Genomic DNA, 23,989 nt, shown 5'->3' with positions numbered 1-23,989 from the left:
GCTCAAATCAGTAACTCCTGTGAGTGGCACCATTACAAAAATGAGTTGTTTAACACTGCATCGTTACTGTCTGTCCAGCTTTGCTGTCCAGTTTCTCTGTTACAACTTAACGCTATTGTTGGTTTGGGCAGAAACAGTTACTTCCAGCAGCTGCACATCTATGATTATGGGTACATTTGTATCTTCCATAGCATGTTGCAAAATGCTCAGTCCTTCAGCTGTTAAAACTGTTTGCAGGTCTGTGCTATGAACCCGTTGGAATGAGCCAGGTCAGAAACAACCCTCCCTCCCATTAGATTATTGATCTCAAGCCAAAGCAGTATATATTAAAACCTTCTACAATAGCTGTTTTACTGATTGTCACAGAATCAGCTCTTTGCTTTAATACCTTGTTTCCATTATGGTCGGACACTTAAAATTGATGCCACTGTTTTCTGGCTCAAATGTAATTATGGAGATTTAAAAAAAAAAAAAAAAAGGATTGAAATTTCTGTTTTCTCATGGCTCATTTAGACTGCATTTTTCTTCCCTTGCCTTTCCCTTTTCATTTGAAAGTATAGTTCTTATTTCTGTTCCTGTATTAGCAACTCACTTCAGGACTCTCATTCTTTTATTTAATGTCAAAAGTGTACTTGCTCTGTTTAAGGGGGTTTGTGACCCATTCTTCCTTTTGATTGCTGCATATACTATTGGAGAAGGTAATCCTTGCAGTTATGGCCACAGGAGCTATGCTTAAGAGTCTGTACTCTTGTACATGCCAGTTTTGTAAGTCCCTGTCTCCTGGAGCCATGTGATTACGGATGCCTTTGCACACTTATTCAGGGTTTGAATAAGTCTGTGACTCAAGTTCTGGACCATTTAAACACTATGACCCTTGAATTCATCCTCCCTTCAGCATCCCTGAAATACTTGGAAAAGGAAAGCCATCTTCCCTTCCCAGTGATACCACTCTTACGGCATAATGTAATCCTGCCCAACTAAGAAAAGTTTGCTTCAGCCAAAGTACACCATACCTCTTCAAGGTTTTCATTTGAACAGGAAAAAAATATTAACCTAGCAGCGTCCCAGCACAAAGGGGTGAGGAGCAGTAAAGTGTCCCAGCAAGCACATCCCATGTCTGTGTCCCTGGCACAGCAGCGGTGGGGAGAAAAGGACTTCTGGGTTGTGTCCCTGCTCTCAGCTCTGGGCCAGAGTCACAATGGGGCTAATCCTGAGGGGAGAATTTCAACCTATATTAGAAACAAAAGATTTAAACTTTGCTTTAGAGGAATGCTATTTTTAATGAGTGTGGATATGAACTTTTTATAGAGAAAAAAGTTTTGACAACACTAGGATGATGAGCTAAGGTTTCAAGGTGATTCAACTGGATTGTTTTTTCTGAAAAAAAAAAAAAAGAAGGAAAATGAGCAAAAATTTTGAAAGCAGATGAGATTCTGGCCTTTTGAAATGAAAATTATATGACTCATAAACGTATTTACAGAGTTTGAAACAGAATATGCCCATTAGTTGAAAGAGTTTAAGAATTTTCTTCAACATAAAGCATCTGGTTTTGGTAAATATTTTCTCTAAGAGAATATAACTTGAGACCAAAAGAAAATGTTACAAAATACAGGCCCATAAACAAAAAAACAGAGTTCTGTGTAGAAAACATTCATGCCTTTTTTTTTAAGATCCATGCTTTTTGACTAGTCATTTCACAAATTCTGACTGACATGGCCTAGTGAGCTCACTGCATTACCAGGTGAGATAATATTGCAGTAGTATATATTATCTCCCAGACCATTCCTTCATTTTCTAGTATCCCCTTTTCCCGCACGACCCTTTTGCTCTTTCTTGGCCACCTCCCAAAATAATTCTCTTGTGTTTTCTTTTTTGCTGACAGTTTCCATTTAAAAGACCTTGGTTTCTGCCCCTTTGTATTCATTACAGAATATAAATCAGGAGATCTCCGATTAGCTTACTTCCTTGTTTTTTTTAGCTAGGATGATGTCAGTGCAACTTAGGGAGTGAAGTTTATTGGTTACATTTTGGGCTTTCTGCTAGCCAAATCAAGAGAAGTCCAATGTTCAAAAGAGTGTGGAAGTTTGATGTAAACAGCCGTAATTATATTGCTTTGAATCATGATGAGAAAGAAAATTTGCATGCTGGACATGATCAGGTTTTGTGATCAGGAGTTGGTTTAGCCTGAAGGAAGAAGTAAAACTTAGTTAAAAAGTCACAGATCCCCTTTTGTTCTGTAGCAACCAGACTTTAATGTACTTTGTGACTCATTTTTTGATAGGTGTGTTTGGCAACAGTCTCAGAACTATTACTTAAAACATTGCCATGGAAAAGGTGTACTGTCTTTTCTAATAAAACAAACGGCCAACTTATTTAAGATTCACAAAGCCCTCGTGAGGGTTTAATGTTGCCACAAATACTGGCTGTTTGTTTCTATGTCACAGTGGAAAGCTTGGTGGCATTCAGGTTCCTACAAAAATGGGAAGATAGCTCGAGTGTATTCTCAATCCTTTCTCTTTTCCATGCTCTATAGTGTATTTTATGCATCATGTATAATTAATATTAGCCAAAATAGCAATAGTATTTAATGGCAAGGCTAACCTTTATCATCTGACAAGTCTGATTCGTTGTTTGGAGTGAAAATCACGTTCCATTAGGAAAAGTCACATCAAGTCATATTCTCACTGCTCTGTTTACTTATTGAGAAAGCATGTTTTCACCTTATTTCTCAATCCATTCTGATCTGTTTATTTTAAAATGAAATACTCTTACAATGAAGCAGCATGGATTTTGTTTTCCCAAATAAGAAATAAGATTTCTTTCCTCTCAGAGCAGTACCAACTACTGACACTTTTGAATCAGTGAATCTTAACCTTGCCTGTGTGTTGCTTTTAGTGACTCTTCCAAGACTCTGCAAAAGGCAGTTTCTCTTTCTTGGTCTTTCCTCCCAGTCCTGCTGGGAGCCACTCACACTGAAGGGGTTGCTGGTTTTGCAGGGCAGGGAAGCAGGTGGTTGTGGTGGCTGAGACGTGCACATGTGTAACCCACTAGGTGGGACCTCTGTACACTAGTGGGGTCTCCTCTACTGTCCAACCCCCATTGGGCAGGCAGAACAGCTGTGAACATCCTTGCCTCTCCAAACAATCTCCTGTGGCCCCATGCCCATTTCCTGGTAAAAAAAATAGCAAATTACACAGACAGAAAAATAAACAAAACCAAACCCGTGACAGTGAATTAGTAAACCTCTTCTGACATATGACAGTTTACTTAACTCACCTTGAAAGGATGAGGTGTTGCAGTGAGCTCTCACACCTGCATTTGGGAAGGACCCCAAGCCCGCTTGCTGTGGCTGTGATCTGTATGGAGCTTTTACACTAAATGTAATAGGGCCTGAAGGCTGCTTGCTCTTGGCTGGAGACCTTGAAAGCTGCATTTCAGCTCTGCATGGCTGAGATTCTGTGAACATTTTAGCAGAGAGCCAGCAATAAAATAATGTTCAGTGACCTTTCACTTTTCTGGTAGATCTTAGAATTCTTGTCATTCAGAATCACAATGAAAAGCGATATTTTTTTCCTGTTTGAATCAGGACAAATTGAAAGCTAATGCTTTTTTTCCCCCTGAAAACCATAATTCCATTCTGAGAACTAAATCTGAAGATTTCTGAAAGTGGCTTGCTTTTCTGGGCCAAGACACCTCTAAGAATAAAGTTTCAAGTAGCTGACATCTGCCTAAATTTCTTGAAACTCTAGAAGTAAGTTTTGCACTTGATGATTCAGGTCAGAGAGGCATCAAATATTTTCATCTGGTTTAAGAGCACGAGAAATTAGAAGACTGCTTTTACCAGAACTCTTTACATCGTCTATACTGACTGGCTTCTCATTTTTGTGTCTCAAGTGGATGGATCTTGGCTTGTAGAATGTCACAAGTTTCCTTTGGCATTTATTTTGTAAAAGCACATTTAGAGTAATTGATCAGTTTCATAAAATAGAACTTTTTTTAATCAGCTGTAGACAAAATTAATGTTGAGAACCCTATTATATGATTAATGAATAGCAAAATATTAAATTTATAGAGATATTTGTGGTTATTCATAGACATGCATTGTTTGAAATAAACATTCAAACGTCAGTTTTTGCTCTAAAACCTTACACATTGCTGAAATGCCTCCAGTCTTTATTTCTTAGCACACAAAGACAGGACATAGCAGGTGAACTAAATCCCAATTTAAAGTGAGGATATCCAAAACACATATCAGGCAACTAAGAATGGTGCCACAGAAGCAGTCCAAAAGAAAGAGAAATCAGCTCTCTTACCCAAGCTCTGAATTTTAAAGCAAGCCTCCATAATAACACAGAAGAAAATGACATATTCCCTGTGTTTAGTCCCTCCCATGACACACTACAGATCGGGACAATTTCACTTTGCTGAGCTCTCATGGGAACTCCTCATCTAAAGGATGTGACTGAGAATTTGGGAGTGTGAAGAGCTGAGGGGTTTCCCAGCTGCAAGATACCAGTTCCTCTAGGCTACTGGTTTGAAATGTCCTTAGGTTAGTCTGGGAATGGAAATTGCCAGCACACTGTCCAAAACCTACCACCTGTGGAAATACCTATGTGACTGCAGCCAGGGATCCAATCCCAGGGCAGGCAGGCAGCTCAGGGGAGGATAAACTCACTCTGCCTCTGTCTCTGCTGGAAACCTCTTTTGCAACCTTCCCCTTCCTCTGCTGCCAATCTGACACCTCCCCATGGCATGCGGCCATGGATGCAAAGAACTGTGTGGTTCTGGACATATAAACAAACATGAGGGCTCTTAAAATCCACAGTTTATGAGCTAGTCTGTTGAAAACATGCTTGTTGGAGATTAAAGGCTTAAACTACCTATGTTGCCAGAAAATCTTCCCTGAAGTTTTCTAAATGAAACATAAATTCCTCTCACTGCAATTACTGTAATCAATTATGCTAAATCCAGCAAATAGTTGTCCCGTAAACAAACGTTTTGTTAGTGAGATTAGAGGTCATCACCATTGATATGTAGGGATAGATTATTAGTTCCAATAAAATCAGACTCGGACAGAAATTTCATCCTCTTTAGTTAAAATTTAAAATGAGTATCTGTACAAACTGTAGTAACTCTTTTTCAGTAACACCTCAGTTTTTTCAGTCATTAAGATTTCTCCAGATTTCAGTATATGAGGACAAGATGTTTAATCTAAGTGAAGAGAAGAAAATGAATTGAAAGACAACTTGATTCCAGATCAATAAACCAAAACCACTATGAAAATGCATGATCACAAACTGGAGTGTGGCTACTTTATTACCATGTTCCGTCTGTAATTTCTTTCCTCAATGGAATAGAAAAATGGCTGCCTAAAATGGTAATAACAATACTTACTACACACCATCATACGGATTGGAAACTCACCAAACTCAACGTTTCCTGCCCCAAAGATCTTAAACACACAGTAAAATTCACATAGTAGAAATTACTGTCTGGCATGGCATTAGTCAAAACAGTGAATTAAGCTTTGACTTTAGATTAATGTTGGGAAGTTGTTAAAAATATTAAATAGGAGGCTAAATTTCTCTGATTAACTGTGCAATTTAAAGAAAAATTATGTCCATTATCAAGTCACTGGCTCCCAAATAAAAGGTCCCAATTCCTGTATTAGGTTGCTCAGATAGGCACTTAGGGATGTAAATCAGTTACTTACATTCCTGAATTACAAGCTGAACATCATGTTTGAAAGATTAATATCTCAGTAAGCAAAGTCAAAATAATAAATCTCTTTTTAGCCATTTAAACTATTTTACTCTTGATTTTGTTTTTTTAGTTCTCACAGAAATGAAAGTACCCAAATGTCTAAGCTATGCTATTTTCTAATTCGTATTGTGATTCGCTGCAATGAGTACTTTGCATTTATTCTGCATATTGAACATGCTGGAGTGTTTTAGAACTGCAGTTGGTTCTGAGCTCATGATTTAGGAGACCTCCAAAAATACCATTGAGGCAGTACACTTTTATGGCAAGAAATTGGTTTGCAGCCATAAATGTAGACCTCAGCCTGTCTTCTCGAATGAAATTCTGGAGTGTAAACTTTCTGCTGCCTTCTTTGTGGCAGTCCTGGTTTTATTCTTCTAAGGTCCTTGTACCCTTGCTGATTGCTACACTCTATGTTCCCACCTCTGCTGAGGCTTTTCCATATGCAGTATCTGCTGGGTAGGGGATTAGCATTCCAAGTTAGTCCAAAGAGCTGGAGCAAACAAAAAAATAGTTAGCATTGTCACTAGCTTGTTGATGATCTTTTAACATGTTTGGAATAGTTTGCTTTGGCTGTGTAGATAAGAAAATAACCTACAGGGTAGTGCATAGAGCATGAGTGTATAACAAACATTGCAGAAACAATTGATTGTGCTGCTGATTAAAGACAATGAGACAATATCACTGTGATAGGAGAGTGAGATTCCAGAAGGGGAGTTCATTTGAAAAAAGACGGGGTGTGCATCCCAGTACAATTTTATATTTTGGAAACAAAACTGTTAAATTTGCTTTATATACTTACTAGAATGTTGTCTATGGCATGTTGCCATTGCTAAACCAAACAGCATAGCAATAAAACATCTTTCCATGCTGGAAGAGGAAATAGGAGATTAGTTTATAAGAAATAAATTGCATAAAACTATAAGAGAAATCCCAAGGGTCTCAAATGCGTAACACACTAGGGAGAGCTTGTTTTATACAGCTTTTAGGTTGAGCTAAACAATACAAGTGTACATAATGAGTTTTTCTTAAGGAGGCTTGTAATGCATTTTACTTGGTTTTCTCATTAATTTAAAAACAGGTCTCTAGTGCTATATATTGTAACCTTTTAGATTGTATTGCCACAGTTTCATGCTTTATTCATTCTTTGTGTTTGGAGTTTTTTCGTGGAGGTGTTTTTTTGTGCTTCCCCCCCGGCCCCTGCCCCCCACAGGCCCTCAGCAGAAATATCTCCGCTGTTATAAGATTATACTAGCCTATGCCTTCACAGTGTTAGTTGTTAATTATGGCTTTATAGGCTGTGTGCAGTTTCCTTTGCAAAGATTTCGTGTGTGGTTACAGTGAACCACTTTATATACATTGAAAGAAACACATTAGGGGAAGATATGTTATGATTTCAGTTTGCAGTTGAAAACCTGGACCTGAGGTAGAATTTGTGTTGCATTTTGAATGTGAGAGTCCACCCCTATGGATCTGAGAAATGTGGCAGGAGTTAAAAGGACATCAACAGGCATGTAGACTAAGCAGTGACCTGAACTACAGTTTAAGGACTTTTCTTAATTTAACATGTTTCACAGCCCAAAAGCCATCTGTCATCTGACCTCAGTGAAAGTTTCTTTCACCAATATTTTTCATTTTAATTTTTTGATTTAGGGAAATCAAAACATTTCAAGAATGTATTTTGCTAAATCTTCCCTTAACAAATGTAAACATTAAAAAAATTCTCTGTGATTGACTTTGACACATTTTAAAAATTATATTATGTAATTTGGAAACTGGAATGATTTCTCATTTCAGCAAAACTTTTAATCTTATTTATTGTCATTTAAATAAAATAGTCCTAAACTCAAACCAAATCACATTGATTTCTGGATTCCAAGGAATTTCACAGGAACCTTTTTTTTTTATTTGCTATATTAAAACAAACAAATAAACAAAAAAACAGCAAAAACAAGCACCACATTTAGGCTTTCCTATGTGAGAACATCTAGTAAGCCAAAGGAATGATGTTTTCATCCTGTCTGACAACCCATTAACAGTTTCACTTCCTCTTCCTCCACACGGGTAGGCATGAAATGTAGTTGTCAAACCGGAGGAGTTTCTTCAGAGCTCTCTGTGACATGACCATGGGCTAATTGACCTTGAAAGCAAAAGCCTTTGACTAAACGGTGGCATAGCTGTGGAAATCTTCTCAAGTTGGTGAGATAATTGTATACAAGGACGAGCAGATATGGTAGCAGCTAGTTTTTCTGGGAAGCCCTTCATTAATGTGTTAATTGATGACTGCAGATTGTCAAAACTGTATTTTTGTATTTTTAATTCCTCTTGCTTTCAGTAACTGCTGCTTGTTCCCCCTCCCCCGCCCCATCTCCTCCTCCTCAAAAAAAAAACACCAGAAAAAGTTAAAGTTATGTTAGGCTTCTGTGCCATGGAGAAAATCCAGGCCCCTCCTCTGTGACTTCAAAGGGGCCATTTGCAGTAGAATGACTGTCATTTGGTGGTGGAAGCAGGAAGCTATTTGGGCAAGACACACGAACATACAGGAGGGAAGGCGTCGGGGGGACAGAACCTTAGGACTGGTGCAAAAGTTTTTCCAGCTACGGTAGCACGCAGGTTATTTCAGCTGCTGGGAGGCAGCAGGCAACTGCAGAGCACTTGCTGCCAGCCTGGGAGGGAAGCTCACTTCTTTTTAGGTCTGTGCACTCCTAGCCTGCAACTCTCATAAACACGGAGTCTGGGCGCAAGGGCTGATGTTTAGTGTTTGGTAGCGGACAGGGAACCATCACACTGAAACTATGAGTAACTCTTCTCTCAGGAAAATCTTGCTTCACCTCCTGCTCTAGCTCTTACGATTCTGAAATAAGCCACAGAGCCTCGCTCTCTCTGTAGTTTAATGAGCAGAAAAGAATAATGCCTTTTCTTCCCACTGTGAAATAGACCTTTACATTCATAAAGACAGATGTTGTCTTGCCACAGTCATTGCTGTGTGCAAAAAACCTCGCTTTATGCCCTTTTCTGTCCTCACTCTTGGCTTTTTGTGCATTTTTTTTGGGTGTAACTTATTAAATTTTTGCTTGCCTTTGATTCCTGTGGGCCTCATTTGGATACAATGCATACTTGCCTCACTTCAGTTCCTGTAGACAGTGATGTATTTGATCTGTTGGCCCAAGATATGCATTTCTTTCAGAAACCCTAATGTAAACACTGGAAGTAGTTTATAGCTGCGAATCAGCATCCAATGGCAATGATGATTTAAGGCTATGAAGAAGTGACAGAAAAAAACCCCTCCACTCCTACTCAGAGTCTTAAGGTCTTAAGGTGGTTCCCTGTTCTCTTCTTGAAGCTACAATTAGAAAAACAGTAAAAAGAGTCTCTGGTTTTCTTCTTGTATTTTTCTTCTCTCTTTTTTTTTTTTTCAGTTTTGGTTAAGCACAAGGAAGTATATTTCTGCTGTGCTGACACTTTTTTTTTTTTTCTGCCCAGCAGACTTGGAGCTGAAACAGTCTTGCTGACAGGATTTAATATAAGGAAGTTTTGCAACAAAATTTACAGCTGGTGTAAAACATCTCAGTGAATGTCGGACGGTAACTGCTATGCTAAACTAGTTTGGTATTGTTGGGCATATTATCTGAGCAAGATGCTTGTCCCTCAAACAAAAGTGCAGAAGTTTCCCAAGGAATCCACCCTAATTGTTAAAATATACCAGTTGATGAGCAGAGTTAGTTTGTGTGCATGTTAAAGAAGCAGTAGAGAGACAATCCTTGTGAATTGCATTCTATTTCCAGAGGCCAGCTTAAAATAAAAAATAATGAATCTTTTTTTGCTTTCCAAATGAATTTGTCAAACATCCTAAAAATCTGAAGTACTTAACAGAATAACACTGAGAAATGAGAAAAAAAGAGTGTTTTGTTTTGTTTCATTTTAGAAAAGATTTGCAGAGTGAAACTTGCTTTCACACAACTAGTTAGCACACTTTACTGTAGTTCGCAGTTCGGCAACAGATGAAAAAATATATGTTTGTTTTGGCTGGCAATCTGCCCAGTGTATTGACCTGAGCAGTGACTTATGCATTTGGATGCCTGGAGTTTATTCCCAGCTATGACACTGCTCTGGTGGGTAACTCTAACCATTCACTTCACTGCCTGCTTCCCTCCCATTTAGTTTCTGCTGTCTAGTCAGCTGGTAAACACTTGGAATGCATGTTTTCAAGAGATTTTTATCTGTACAGCACCTAGCATGGCTGACTTCTGTCTCACTTGCAATCTGTGAGTGCTTCAGTAGCAACAGAAATGATGCTGAGAATCAGCGTAGTTCCACAGAAGCTTTTTTTCTTTTTTTTTTTTTTTTGGTGTTCACAGAGAAGTTCAAAGACTGAAAAAGGTGAAACTCTAGTTAGCTGGGATGTATTAATAATTGAGGAACACCATGCTCTTTCCTGTGGTTCTCATTGCGTGTCCTTGCAGTCAGTGGATCCAAAACAGAGAAAATAATTGGTTTTTCACCCTCCTAGTCAGGCAAGGAATGGAGTAAAACTAGTGACATGGTAGAAAATAAAGCAGTAATAAACAGAGCAAATAGCCAGTGTGTCTGTATTAGCCAACATGCTTTTATCAAGGTCTGGTTGAAACTCCTACAGCGGCTCCTGAACATATACGACAAAGCAGCTCCTTGTGCAGTTCTGAGGGGCAAACTACTACTATTACAGAAAAACAAAAAACTCCCAATCAGACATTGCCTGATACTATTCAGGTGATCAATAAGGTCAATGCTGGTCATATCCAGAACATTCACTATTTTATTTACTTAACTGTCCTCAAAAAGTTTTTGAGTCCTCCACACGTGCTGTACTGACAAAAGTTTTACTGTATCAACTGAGGTCAAGTTTCTCCTTCATATGGGTATGAAGGAAAATGAAACTAAACCCAGAGGTGAACTTGTCAATGCAACTATAAATGATCAGCAGTGTTTACCTAATCTGCTTTTCTTTGTTGCTCTTTTGAGCAGTACAAGTGGTTGATACTCACTGCATGGTCAGTGTTGGCAGATGAATATGCTCGTCCCAAGCGCTGTGTCCTTGTGGCAGCATCAAGCCCACTTTAACATGCTTCCTACAACATGCTAACTTTGCTGGCAGGCAATTTTGTACTTCTGCAACTCAGAATGAGGGGTGAGCGTGAAGAATGGATGACACTTTGTGAAAAGAAAAACTGCTCTATGATGTGAACTAAATCCTAAAGGCTTGGAGGGTTATTTCCTCTGTTCAACCCGAGCACATTTTTCTTGGGCTGCAGACTTAATGCAGATACCTAAATAAGCAATTAGTGCTTCTAAAGAGCTGTGTCTCCAATGATTCCAGTAGGATTTGCTGGTTCACTATTTTTAATTAACTGATAAGGGTTTGGAAACCTAACCCTAGGCAATTATTCCAGAAAACATTGGCTAATATCCTGCAACAATATTAATTATTCAGAAATAACAATCAACTATTCAGTGCAAATTTGGAGGATGTACAGTAAACAAGGTGTGAGACCACACACAGAATGAGTACCAAAGGATAATATTTGTAAAAATGTTATGCTGTCATGTTCTTAAATCTGTATTAACAGAAGTAAATTAAATTTAAACAACCAAAGTTTTCTTAAGTTTCCACCACTTTATTTTGCAGTTTTAGTGTTCTTTCAGTGTAGGCTTTTTACAGTAAAATGTATGTTCATCCTTTGTCATACTCTGTTATGAATTAAATGTTAAATTATAAAGTATATTTTTAAACTAATTAAAATTAAAATGCCATAGTCAAATTAACCAACTGTGGTCCACCGTGACATGTTAACTCTGCTTTTTATATGCTTGGTCTCTTGCAGTCTAATTTCCTGGTTCAAACAATTCACAACACGTCTCTCTGTCATTTCCAGAAATTTGAAAGAGCTTGTTTGTTTATTCTTACTTGCAATGGGCATCTCCACAAAATTCTTCAAAATACTTCAAAATATACCAAAGACTTCTTCTCCTCTGAAACAAAACTTTAATCACCTAAAAATATCAATCCTTTTTTTTTTTTTTTTTTTTTTTTTTAACAGGCTAATTAGTGCATCAAATTATTGCTCAGGCCCTTTATCTGAGACTTTGGGTAAAATCCAAATGGAAATGAGCTTGGCCAGTGCATTTTAACCTACATTTGTCAGACTCACAAAGTCACCATGCAATTTAGCCCAGTTGGCAGCTCTGGTTAAGCAACAAGCAGGGCTGGCATAGCTGAGATGCTTCAAGCGGGGAAGACCGTAGCACTTTGACAGAACCGTGAACACACACTTTCACTGCTTTTCCTGCTCCATTCCTGCTTCCAGTCCCTGCTCTCACTCTCGTGCCAGCAGGAACACCAGATGCAATTATGTTATTTGAGATGTACAATAAAACCGCTTTTTAGGAAAGCAGTAAAATCCTTCTGAACATAGACATGCTACAAAATTAAAAATAGCCCACTTCTGAAGCAGAAGAAGGATTTGCCACTTGGTCTCATTATTTACAGCTTGTGGTATGCCAAGCCAAGGAGTGTTCAGTCATCTTCCTTGCCAGTATGGAAACCCTGGGAGGCATTTCCCAAGTGCCCACCACAGAACCAAGCCAAGATGGGTGATGTGATGAATAAGTGAGGGCGGCAACAGATTCGTCTTGTTTGAGCTTCTGGTCCATCCGATGCTGCAGTGCAGGCACAGGAGTAAGGGTAGTGATGGTTTGATTGTTTTGGCTGTGCCCCAGGGCAGCCCTGATGTGGAGATACAGTATCTCAAGGATCCATCCTGTTACAAAACCATAAAATAAATAAACAAAACAGTGTATTTTAGGCTCTGTAGCCATTGCATCACAGGAGCGGCCAGACAAAAGGTTGTTTCTCATGCCAACCATGGAAGAGAGGGCTTAAGTGAACAAAACAAACTTTTACAAATTCTGCCCTAAGCCACAATTGCATAAACTGTGAGATATCAGAGAGATTGTAGACATTCCCCCTTCATACATTTTGTTCGTTTTCTCCAGACACCTGATCTCAAGATCCACAGGATGTTGTGCATCTCCCTGACAGCATAGTCGTTGATGAGCTTGATAACTCCTATCACAATAAAATCAACAGGAAGAAAAATAACTGTCAAGCTAGCAAGGCCAGGATGAGCGTCACTGAAGAATGAGGTAGTGAGGAGGGCAAGCGCAGCTTTGGAAAGCAGCTAATAAACCTTTGCAGAACTTTGAAAACAGCTTATTTGTTTTTAGGAGCTGGAGGTGAATAAAACCAAAACCTAACAGTATTAATAAATTATCCCTCTTTACTTAAGGGAAGAAAACAAGTCCTGTGCAACTATATTTTCTCAGAAAAGAAGCACAGATAAGTATTAAGTATTTTATGACTTGCAAAATATTCAGAAGAAAAAAATTGTGCCTTATGTATTTATTTGTCACTGAAGACTCATAAATAATTTAACATGATGTAAGGTGTTTTTTTCTTTTTACCCAAACACTGTAGAATTGTGTCACACTCTTAAAAATGTCTTACAAAATACCCATAGACTATGCAGGGACAATTTCATTGGCAAAAAATGATCAATCTCACTTATTTAAATGGACACTTTTTTTTTCTGCTTTGGAAATATAGTTCAGGAGACATATTTAGTATCATACAGAATAGTGAGAAGATATTCCTAAAAGCAGAAAAAAGCAAAAAAGTATTTTAAATTATTGTTATCTAGAACTATCCTTGAGGGAATTTCCAAGTTTCCTAGTATTTTCCATTCAATTCCCTCAAAAGAAGTAAAAAAGAAATTCTGTTAGGTTTTGATATGATAAAAGTTGGCTATTCATATTTAATGCAAAAATACTGACTGCTATATTTCTTTTAATAGCTCCAAGAACATGCAGGGAGAGGAGATTTGGCATACAAATGAGAGATAAAAAAAGGAAAATTAAAAAACAGATTTTAAAAGACAATAGATTTATTGCTTTGTCTCAATTCAATGAGGGCACAAGAAACCTCATTTTTGAAGTATTTTAGTATTTGAAGTATATTTAGTATTTTTGAAGTATTGAAGGTATTTTAATAATTGCTTCACTTTTTTATTAAAGTATTTTTTTTTAAATACCCTGAAAATAACATTTCTTGTTCAGCAAATTACATCTTTAAGTCAGAAGTCTTGCAATTCACAAAAAAAATTTATTTCTTTTACCCACTACTGTTGTTTTTTTTTTCATGTAACACAGCCAAGACAGCTTGGATTGATTTCCTTGTTAATTTTTCAATTTCATGGAAAACGACAGTGCAGACAATGCTGAGTTTATGTAGTTAACAACTCCCTCCCAAGATTAGGTACCTTTAAAAGTGCTTTTCAGTAGAGTTCTTGAAAGAGGTAGTTTAAGACAAACTAGATGTTACTGCTGAGATGGTCCTGTGATCTAAGAACAGGCATATTTTACGAGATACTTGATTTTTATGTTATTTCCTCATTCCTCACTCCTTACATTTTCTCTGCAGTCAGGACAGTGCAGCAGTATTGAGGCTACCCAGAGGGAAATGGGGGATTCTCTGCTCGGGGCACAACAGGATCTTCAAAGGTTTCATGAAGCTGCCTTGTCGCACCCCTTGCAGCCCTATTTTCTGTCATTCTCTGACTGCCTGACTAGCTCAGGTATTGCATGTATGTAAAATCATTCACATGTATGCAACACAATTTTGTCATAAGTGAGAGGACTGCTAATGAAGCTGAGTCGAGTTACGGTCTAGATGCATGTGAGCAGGTTGGACATCCACAACTGAGAAAGCAGGTAGTACTCTGCACCAGATTCGAGCAATGCAAGAGGAAGTCACTTAGGTGTGAGATGCCTCAGCCTTTTAATATCCAGTCATAAAATAAATCTGAAACCTCAGGTGGCTGAAGAGTGTAAATTGTACAAACTGAAAGAAGATCACTCAGCACATTTAGCCAAAAAGATGGCAGGGCTATTCGTGCAGCCTGCTGTGCACTATGGAAAGCCAATATTCCCAGTGCTGTGGAAGCACTGAGAAAAGCTTTGTGAAATCTGCTGAATTATGGACAATGGCAGTTACCTATATATTGGGAAGAAGTTCAAAAGTAGGTTGCAGAAATCCCTTTAAGAGAAAACCTCCTGGTAATAGCAACAAGTTTTGTAAATGAGTTTGCTAAGGTTTGAACATTTATTTTTCATTATTTCAAGAATCGATCTTGAGGCAGAGTATACACAAAGCATTAGCAGTTTAGAATTTATGGAATCATACACAGCATCAAAAAGAGCGAAGCGTTCATGTTATTACTAAGACTGTGAATGTGCAAACTGTGCTACATAGTAATAGTTGTTATAACATGCAGAGATTTACCAGGAGCTCTGCCCCATTATACTGGTTTTCTACAAGCAGGTACAGCAGATTGCCTCACAAAGCTCATGATTCAAACACATCTAAGTAATTGATTAAATATAGTTTAGTTCTGTTTTGTTTTCCTTCTTAGACGCTGTCTGAAGTAACAGCTGATTTAAGTGGAGGACTTCTGCCTGGACCTTCACTCTTTGATACAATGAACACTTAGTAAGGGTGTGGTACTAAGGATGTGCTGCTCTTGTACCAGAGCAACACTGAGCAATTAATGCTTCAGCATACGGTGCCATTGTCTATATAAATGTGTCAGCTAATGCAGGGAAGTGATGGTAATGTCAGGAGGTTACACATGGAGTCAGTGGTAGTAGTAGAGACAGAAGAATTCGTATGGCCAAGTATCTAACAAATACTCAGAGAGGAAAATTCAAAGCTTATTTGAAATTATTTGATCTGGTCAGCAAAAAGACCACAGTGTAACCAGCAAATCCTATTTCATAGTATGCATTGGCAGCAAGACAATCCAATTCATGACACCTCTTCCCTGTAAAAGGTACTTATCATCATTTGCTACTTGTGCTTTACACAGAATCAAAACTAAAGCCAAGCCAGAAAATTATGGTTCCTTATCACCATCATGGTTTCCTCAGTGTTTGAATACAAAGTCAATCATGCTTTAGCCACACTAAATACTCTCCAGTATTCATATTCCATTAATATGCCAGTGCCCTTTGTTCTGCTATTGCAAATCTTAATGAAATAAAATGGTTTAGCTGGGTTTATTCAAAAGTGAATTTGTGAAATTCCAGACAAATCTATTTTGTATTTCCTGATTACCATGATAAAAGCTATATCATATTACTTCTGCTCCCTGGAGAACAGATTCTCAGGTTATGTACACTGACATAATGGTTGACTTGAATATGATTTTGGTGACTGCTATCAATTGAAGATTCTTCTCTAGTATTAAATTGTATTTTGCATATTTACCTTTATTTGTTCCTTACCTGATTCATACTCCCAAGAGAAGGAAATGGTAGCATGTGACTGTTAAATAACCAGCCAGAACAAATAAACTAAAAGAGGTTGATTTAGACTGGATATAAAGAAGAATTTTTTACAATGAGGGTAGTGAGACACTGGAACAGGCTGCCCAGAGAACCTGTGGATGCTCCAACATTGGAAGTGTTCAAAGCCAGGCTGGATGGGGCTTTGAACAACTTGTTCTAGTGGAGGACGTTCCTGCCAATGGCAAGGGGATTGAGCTGGTGGTCTTAAAGGTTCCTTTCAACCCAAAACATTCTATAATTATATAAATTTTAAGCAGCAAAATCTGCAATTTGGAAATTATTTGCTCACAAACAGTACAGCATTGAAGTCCCTTTAGTAAATCAGATCTGGATGCCAGTCAGTAATTACTTACTGAGGAAGGTCCTATGGTGTCTATTAAGCAAGATACATGACCAAAACGGTCCCTTGTGCCCTGCAAGTCTATTCAGCTGTAGTCTGTGAATTAATTATAATTGTGAATAATTTCTGTAAAAGCATTCATGCAAGAAGGCAAAAGCATCAAGGAGTAACTTTTGCAAAGCTCAGCTGTAGACAAGAGCACTATGCGCTGGGCATGCCTGTTGTCTGTATGACTTTTGCTAAAATTAATGGGAGTGGGGAAAATTTCCACCTTTGTGTAGACTACAGTTTGAGGCAGTGCCCTGTTACCATTTTGCCGTTTCCAGGAGAGACTGTAATTTCAGCTGTGATAATAGCAAGCAATATAACCTGGAAATGAAATAACTGTAAAAACCAGTCCACAGCCAGAATACTTCAGCTAGACATGGGAGCAAAGACACAGCATGACTTTGACAGGGTCAGCATTACAATTGAATGACCCTGTCCTTTCCAGCTTTGACAAGATTTTTGTTTTCGGCTTCCAGTAAAAAATTTGGCTACTGAGTTAAGCTCATAGTGGACATTAGGACTTCTTCAGTATGTTCAGACACTACCCCTGACTTTTTGAGTGGTTTGAGTTTAGGGGAAGATTTGTGTTCTTTCTTTTTTCTCTTCTCTTCTCTTCTCTTCTCTTCTCTTCTCTTCTCTTCTCTTCTCTTCTCTTCTCTTCTCTTCTCTTCTCTTCTCTTCTCTTCTCTTCTCTTCTCTTCTCTTCTCTTCTCTTCTCTTCTCTTCTCTTCTCTTCTTCTTTTTTCTCTTTTCTCTCTCTCTTTTTTTTTTTTTTTTTTTTTTTCCCACAGTTTGCTACTTGGCTTTGCTAAGAGATGTGAAAGATTAGAGGGAAAGAGAAATTTGCAACTTTTACTTCCTCTAATGTGTTAACGAATGTTAGAAAATTTTCTATGTTATGCCAGTTTTTATGTATCTCACCCCTAATGAAATACAGCACAGAGGCCTTGATGGTATCACTAGTGATGAATTTGGTCTCAGATCAGTATCTACATTTCTTATTCTGCTGCTTTCCAGTTTTACTTGAATAGTAGCTGGTTGCCCAACCCACCCAACCCTAAGTGACTTAGACAAAACAATCTTGCTGAGTTTGCTGCATTGCTTCAGGGACAGTAAATTTTTTAGGGCAAATTAATTTCTATTGGCCTAGACAAATCTAGTCTGCAGTGCCTGAAGGGGGAAAAATAAACAACAAGCAAACAAGGATGTCTAAAAGTCCATGCAGGAACCTCTAACCACTTAACCTACTCTGACTATATATAAACCTGACTTCAGGTCAAGCCCTATAATCTAAAAATACATTTCTTTACAATTTAAAAATAATCTGCCTCCCAACAAGGTGGCATTTAATCTCATTAGCAAGCAAGGTGGAAGGAAGACCGAAACTGGCTAAACATCATACTATTGTTATCTACAGTATTAAAAACATAAAGCGTTTTTGTGCTGGGCATTTACAGTCTCTGCACATCATATTTCTGGTAATGGCTTTAAACTGGCAGAGGGGAGATTTAGATGAGATATAAGGAAGAAATTCTCCCCTGTGAGGGTGGTGGGGCCCTGGTGCAGTCTGTCCAGAGATGTGGTGGATGCCCCATCCCTGGAGACATTCAAAGCCAGGCTGGATGGTGCTCTGAGCAATCTCTTCCAGTTGAAGATGTCCCAGATCATGGCAGGGGAGTTGGACTAGATGACCTTCGAAGGTCCCTTCCAACCCAAACCGTTTTATGATACTATGATTTTGTTTTATTAAGAATGAAGTTACTTCTGCATCACATATAACCACTTCTATTAAGGAAACCATTTTTTTTGGGAACTACAACATGTAGTTTAAGTCAGTTTCCTAAAAGTTTGGACTGAATTTCCTAAGAAAAAGAAAATAAGAAAATTCCCGTGTCACAAAGGCCATATTCTGGTGCCATGGGAGCCGGTGGAGCCATTTGGGAAGGCCCTGAATTGCTGGGGGAGGTCTGGGATACCCTCAGCTTCACTCACACTGAATCAGAGCAGTTGGGCCTCGAGAAGAAGGTGTTTGCAGCAGCATGGGGAGGGCCAGCCTTCCTCCTCTGCTGTGGGAAGGAAGATCCCTAGGGAGATAGGAAAGAGGATGAAGTAGTTTGTGAGGGGAGATGTGGATTTAGTGCATACCTCAGCAGCCTCTTTCAACAGGAAATGAAAGCTGCCCAGATAAGGTGTTGATTGCCTCATTGAGACTGCCCTGGGCTGCAGTTATTGCAGCTCAGGCTATGTGCAGACTTGAAGAGGACTTAAAAAAAATCCCACAAAAAAAACCCACCACACATGAGAATCAATCTTACTTGTATCATTCCTGCCACGACTTGAATTTAGCATTCACTGTTTAACCTTAAAATGTTGATAGCATCACAAACAATCCCAACAACGTCAGGAATTCAGCAATTTCATACCTTAAACTAGGGATCAGTTGCAGCACAGCCATGCAGATATCTAACACGGAGTTCCTCACAGGAAAAAAAAAAAGTCAAATAGGTCTGTTTTGAAAATGAGGGTTTGAGGGTTTGATTTTTATATTTTTACATTTTTACACGTGACTTGTAATGCAGTGCTACACTGACTTCATAAGCCAGGTTTAAATCCTTCACTTAATTTTAGAATTATCTGCCTAAGAAAAAAAAAAAAGGAAAAGAAAATCTGAATTTCACCAGCCCCATAACACAATAGAGAAGGAAGAAAATCACAAATAAGGCTTTGAAATGACAAAAATATTCTTAGACAGAGCTGGGGTGGCAAAATGTAAGTAAAAAGGTACGAAGTAAAACAGTGGTTGAAAGACAGCTGAATCCCACAGAGGCATATTAGGCAGTGTTGAGTGATAGGTGATAAAAGATCAAGTTCATGTCCTTTCTATTGCTGCAAGCAGAGAACTTAAGATGCTGATTCTGACCAAAAGCATCAAAGAGAGAAGAAAGTCATGGGATAGGGTGAGTCATTTGAAGAGTGATCTTCAAATGCTCCTCCCTCATCCCTGCCCTTGAGAAAGCCAATTAGTCAAAATTAATTGAGTTTGTGAGGGGATTCACAACATGGAAGATGCTATGCAGACTGAACAAAATGAAGACAAAATATATGTTGGAAGAACATAAATCCTTTAGTATCCTCAGCCTGCTCATAAATATCAGCTCAAGCTGGGAAAATAATTTTTGGAGGATCTCTACTACTATTAGTGTCTGTTATTGCACTACTAGGAAGAAATTCTGAGTCTTGACTCTGCATTCTACTGGGCATAGTCAGAAAGTAAGAGACAATAGGCTTATCTATACTAGTATTTTAGTTCAGAGAAAAACTGAACCTTGGAAGAGCACATTCTGGTTGTCCCCACCTATTGCACTTTGGGTCTCAACATGGAACTGCCTTGAAGACTGTAAAATAGATTCCTCTGGGGTGAAATGAAACCAAAACCTGTGCTTCTCTAACATCTTTTAATTCTCATCTGAAGTAAACCCCCTGAAACAGCTTTTGTATGGATGTTGGATCCTCAGCAACAAGTGTTTTCCTTTGGAGAGCTGTTCCTTCTGGACCATATCACTTGTTATTGTAGAACCCAAGGGAGTCTCACTCTTTTCACTTAACTTGAGATGTCTACCATATATATTTGATCCAGGTGCCTGTAACCATTAGAAGGAAATAATGACTTCAAAGCTGTGATTTATTAATTTGAAAGATGTACCTTCTGCTCAGATGAATCATATGCTCAAGGCTATTATTTTCTCTGCAGTAACAATGAGAAGAGTCTAGGTGATAAGGTTCTGGGTAGAATTTCACCCAATGAATCCTGCCCTAGTTAGTTTAAAATTATATTGGCAGAGAATAGGAAATAGAGTCACAAATATATGACTTGACATTTCTGAGGTTGCCTCAGCTGACCAGTGCCAGGGATGTGTCTTGATCTCATATCTCTCAACTCCTAGTTAAATGTCCTGTCTTTGCACACAGTAATCATTAGAATTGTTTAGCTGGCTGGGGTAGCATCTTTTTAAATGCCATATAAAAATAGATTTTTTTTTAGAATTTTAGATCAGAGCTGCCACTGACAAATCTATCCATTTTGTATCCATTAAGAGCAATATTTCAATTTTCCCAGCATTGCAAAATTTTGCAAACACTTGTATAAATTTCCTATTTTGCATTCTTTACATCACTGAGCATATTATGAACATATGCAATACATTGAATTACACTGACTGTACTCAATCTATAGTAGAAATTTTTATTTGTCAAACAGTATTTAGTGAGGTCTTTATATTCATAAAATATAAGAGATCCAGGGTCATGTACTTAGTGTCCTTTTAAGTATAAATATAAATATCAACCTGACATAGGAACATAAAATTATACCTACAGTTGCTGAAATTTTTGATACTATGTTATCTCAAAAAGAGGAAGGAACAACACAATTAATGACTTGCTTTCTGTTTCTGTGTGTCAGAAACAGTGTTAAAAAGTGGTATTAAAATATTCTATAATGTGTTATGTGGAGTGTGTTTTTACTAGTTTTCCAAGTTATCTGGTAACAATAGAAGCAATACTTTCACACGTTGATAACTCTGTGTTTGGTTTGTGTTTGTAATGAGTCACTGGGTGAGGAATCTTATTTGTATCATATTAATCAGTCATGTTTGTAATTTCAACATAAAGTCCTTCAAAAAGTAGCAAGAATCTTAGTACCCATTTAAGTCCATATTCTGAAGAGGCAATTAAGCACAGATAAGTAACAAAACTCCTGGACTTTACCTCAAATCCGCCCTGTACACATAACTTGATTTTATAGAAATAAATTGTCATTTACAGTGTGGCAGTATATGCAATGCTTAAGTAAAATTGGTAAGAACAAGGTCTTAATGCAGAAAGTTTTTAAAAACAACAGTGGGAAATCCAACTACCTAAGATTTGACCTCTGCAGAGTTAAAGACCTGGTGCCAATTTTAGTAGTTCCGTTTTAGCAACATGCAAGGCAATGTCTGGATAACCTTTTGTGGCATTGCAGAGGCAGAACGTATTTTTAAGACATGCAGTAATTTTCTGAAGGAGAATACCTGTAAAGAAATGAGGCATAGTTAGAAAGACTTTGTTTCAAAAGGCGGGCTGACACAAGCTAGGAAAAACCGCAGCAGATGGCTAAAAGGAGATTGTAATCATATTTAGCTTTTCTCACTTCACAACTTCAATAGCCATTTTGTGCCAGGGAACCCAGCGTCTCCAGATGTCCTATTAATCCTGCTCATCTTTCTCTTTCTCTTTCTTACTCTTCCAGTGTCTGCCAGCCTGATTCAGACAGTCTTGCGAAACTACAGTCCCAGACTGTTGTTCTTTCTGGTTACACCACTGCAAAGAAATTGGAGAGTCCTGTTTCTTTTGCTACTTCTGTTTCTGATGCCACCTGATGTACTTTGCAAGACTGGTATTAAATTTAGAGCTTTGTAAAGAGATCCTGAATCTTAAAAGCTTTTTTAATGTATCAAAATTTGAGAATAGGACCTATGTTTACTGGTGAGTCTCTAAACAAATGTCACTTCAGGGATCTGAAGCTGATAATGGTATGTCACCTAAAGAAACAAGTCCAATGTAACATATTTTCTCCTTCAATAGTTACGTAATGATGGCCAACATTATTCGTGTGGACTTCACAAATGTGTGGGCCCCTGCAGAGAGAAGCAAATGTTTGCTTCTAATACCATGGAACCTGAACTATTATGCATGCAACTCCTTGCAACAGGCAAACTGAAGACAAACAGCTGGGAAGACTGATTCAAGTGTGTTCAAAAAGGCATTTATTCTGAAAGAGACATGCTTGAAAAGGTGTGCAAGGAAAACACATTCAAAATGCCATGTATTCTGAAGACATGAGGTGCCAAATGCAATCCAGATGGTGAAAGCAGTACTGTAAGTGGACATTCAGTGGGGACACTTGGGCAGTATATAGACGGCATACACAGAAAGTAAAGAAATTTACAGTCTGAGAAAAAGGATGGCAAAGGACTTTTCTTTCACTCCACCAAAGCATGAGGTAGTGTCCCTAGAATACTAAAGTGTGGTCAGCATAACACATGATCCATGGACTATAATTCTGTAATACAAGATGAAGTTCTTTGTCTTTATCTCCTGTTTAATCAGATCCACACAGAAATATAAAATAAAGTGCAGAACATAAACATTCAAATAATATCTGTTTGCTACCAGCTCAAGTAATCAATCTCCACCTTTCACCTGAAGGCCACTGTGTTTGATTTTGGTTTTATTCTCTCCTTAGTGAGAAGTGCTTAATTCTGCAGCTTCCTACCTGTGTCAGACCTGTGTAGGAGTGCTCTAAGTCTCAGAGAGCCTTTTCTTCCTGATGTCTTTCAGCACTGCAGATGCATATTAGTATTAAAGCAATCTCTTCACCTGTGCAATAACAGAGAAGATTCTACAAGCTTTTTAAGTACTTTAATCTGTAAGAATATTAGCTTCAAAGTGAGTACTTCGGCACTTGGATTAAGAGATACACTTCAGAAGATTGCTAAATTTGCTCAAAACAATCTGAATGAACAGAAATGTCTTGGGCCTGAAGAAGTGGGCCTTATCCTGAAAGCGCTGACATTTACTTTGATATGCAGCCTACCTTTGGGACTGCAGATTGCTGGTTAGCTGTCACCTAACAATTTCTTTACTGTACATATTATAGAAGAACTTGAGGATTTGTCTTCTGTTTTCCCTTGAAGATGTCTTCAACTGCTAGGCCGGTGTACAATGTCCCATGAAAACATCAGAAACAGGATAAGCGGAAAAGCATCTTACAGCATTAATACTAATAACTAGGCTTTGCTCTAGCCTGTAAATAATTTTCTTTTGTCTTGTGTGGCTCTCATGCTCATGGAATATCCAAGAATGCTACTGTTGTCAATACATAATGAGTAATAAAAAGTAAACACTTAAGATGTCATTTTACTGTAGGCATCTAGAGAAGCTATATTATTTGAAGATTTCATTGTTGTATAAAATATTGATTTATATATAAACACTATAAAAAGGAAACACTTTTAAAGAAATCTTTTGTGAAAGATTTACTGGTTTTTAGTTGTATTCTTGTTCAATAGATGAAAAAAGCTATGTAAACATTTGAATTGCTAGGCAAAATGCTCTGGATGCAAAATGCATTTGCTGCAGGCAGTAAAATAATCTTTGGCTAAGTACCGTAGTCAGATATAGCAAAATGTAATGTCTGTGTGTCAAATTTCCTTAGCAAAGTAAAAGGATTTCCCCACAAAAGTTTAGAGAATTGTTTACTAACCTGATGGAATTTAAAGCATCTTTCTTTTATTAGAGTTTCTCTTCTATCAAATTAAATTTAATTCATTTCTTCTGAGCAAGACACCCTGCAATTGAATT

Source organism: Columba livia, chromosome 3 (assembly GCF_036013475.1).
Source record: "Columba livia isolate bColLiv1 breed racing homer chromosome 3, bColLiv1.pat.W.v2, whole genome shotgun sequence".
Classification (NCBI taxonomy): domain Eukaryota; kingdom Metazoa; phylum Chordata; class Aves; order Columbiformes; family Columbidae; genus Columba; species Columba livia.
Note: the sequence above shows the minus strand (reverse complement) of the source record.